The sequence below is a fragment of the Haplochromis burtoni genome, unplaced genomic scaffold, assembly GCF_018398535.1.
Source record: "Haplochromis burtoni strain Fernald_Lab_line unplaced genomic scaffold, NCSU_Asbu1 Contig_826, whole genome shotgun sequence".
Classification (NCBI taxonomy): domain Eukaryota; kingdom Metazoa; phylum Chordata; class Actinopteri; order Cichliformes; family Cichlidae; genus Haplochromis; species Haplochromis burtoni.
The window spans coordinates 78,487-80,588 of NW_024583187.1; positions in this window are offsets into that span (position 1 = coordinate 78,487).

Genomic DNA, 2,102 nt, shown 5'->3' on the forward strand with positions numbered 1-2,102 from the left:
ATTCTCTTTAATCATTAACCAGTGCTCGTTACTGGAATTTTTGCAGTGGCCCTTATCCATTATTGGATAGCTATCAATGAATCACATTTACACTGAAGAATTTCATGTACGCTCACATGCACCTTCACACTTCCAATTAACCATTCCATTGATTTTAGGTTTTTCCCGGACGTGTGTCAGTGGGTGTCTGATACTTGTAAGCATTTTAGTGGACAGGATTGCATTGCAAAGCAGGTGGTCCTGGGGGCTGAGTTCTAATTCTTTCAGAAATTACTGCTGACTTATATGTTCTATCTCGAAATCAATATATGTGTCAGTGTGAAGCACTGGAGCCAAAGTACTTTGGTAAATGTATGCCTATGACCCAGACAATTAGTACAATTCCATCACAACTAGATAATATCTTTCAATTTTTAGTGTAGTTCAGTCTCTTTGATTTTTGGGATGTGGAAGACCACTGATGTGACTTTGTGCCTCTGCCATCAGTTAACCATATTGCATATTGATTTGCTCAGCCATGTGTGACTGAAATTGAAACTGATAAATTGCTTTCTTTTTTTAAATGACATGCTTATGGAGATGTCAGTGAATGAATAATAAACAAAGGCCCAGTAAATAAATGAACAGAACAGCAATGAAAAGAAATAGGTTGAATTGTTAATAAAGATTATTTTAAATGTTTCATTTATGCTTTTTCTACATCTCATTTTTTGTTTGCCCCTTCCCTCAATGCAACCACTTGTGACTGCATCAGTCATGACACTGATGAGGCTGTTGGAAGACTGAAGCTAAATTTAATCAACTGAGCAATTTGAGGAATATGAAAATCAAACCAAAAGTCACTCAATTTCAACTCAGCTATCTGAACATCCTTATGGCTAATGGTGTGTAACAGATTAGGAACACCGTGCTACAAATGCATAATAAACACTGTGGTTACACCTTATGCTAGACGCATGCAAACATATCTGGCCACAGATGGTATAGCTTTCCCATCCCCCAGTAACCTCACACAACCATTTGCTTTAATCATACATGATTTAATCAAAGAGTCATCTTTTGGGACTTCATGGCTTTCAAAGAAAACAGAACCCCACGACACTGGTTGCAGTAAATCAATTCTCAAAACAGCTTAGTTTATTAATAACTGCCACGTTAATGAATACATGTTTATTTCAATGTCTAATTGAGTTATTTTCAGTTCAGTTTTAGTTATACAGCAGCAATCCACAGTCGCCTCTAGACTCTTATATTTTAAGTTAAAGACTGAAACATTAGAGGGAGAACCCCAGCAATGAGAAGATAGCTTGTAAATAAGCACTCGGTGAAGGTGGGAAGAAAGAAGTGACTTTTTAATGGGGATAGACCTCCGGCAGAGCCAGGCTCAGAGAGGGGCAGCCATCTGTTGTGACTTGTTACGGGGGGGTATTAAACCCTAATTTAATAATGTGTTTAGTATATAGTATACTAAACACATTATTAAATGTGTTTAGTATATAGTATATCTATATAGAGAATAAATGATTTATCTGCCATGGTATATCAATGTTAATTTTATTACAGTAGCACATTTAGAAGCAACACAGTTGACCAAAGTGCTTCAATAGAATAAAACAATATAACAATCAAATAAATACAATTATATAAAACCTGGTACTGATGTGTCAGTTATAGACTGTATATATTGTTTATATTGCGTATATTATGCATATATTATTTATATACAGTATATATAATGTATTTAAAATGTTGAATTATCATAAAGCTAATCCACAACATAAATGATAATTTGTCACTTGTTCTTCATCTTTATCGTGCTAAACAAATAAATGACTTCTAGAGACAAAGTCAACCTCTGCAGAGACTGATGTAAACGGAGTTGCTTCCTTGATATTCTGACGTCTGTACAGCTGTGTGTCCTAGCTTTCTGGGTCATTTCTGTTTCACTCACAATCCCAGTGGATTTTAGGACGACAAGGCCCTGCACGATAGACAGTGGCTAAGCCCCTGACTTCTTCTGCTTCATCTCACACACACACACACACACACACACACACACACACACACACACACACACACACACACACACACACACACACACA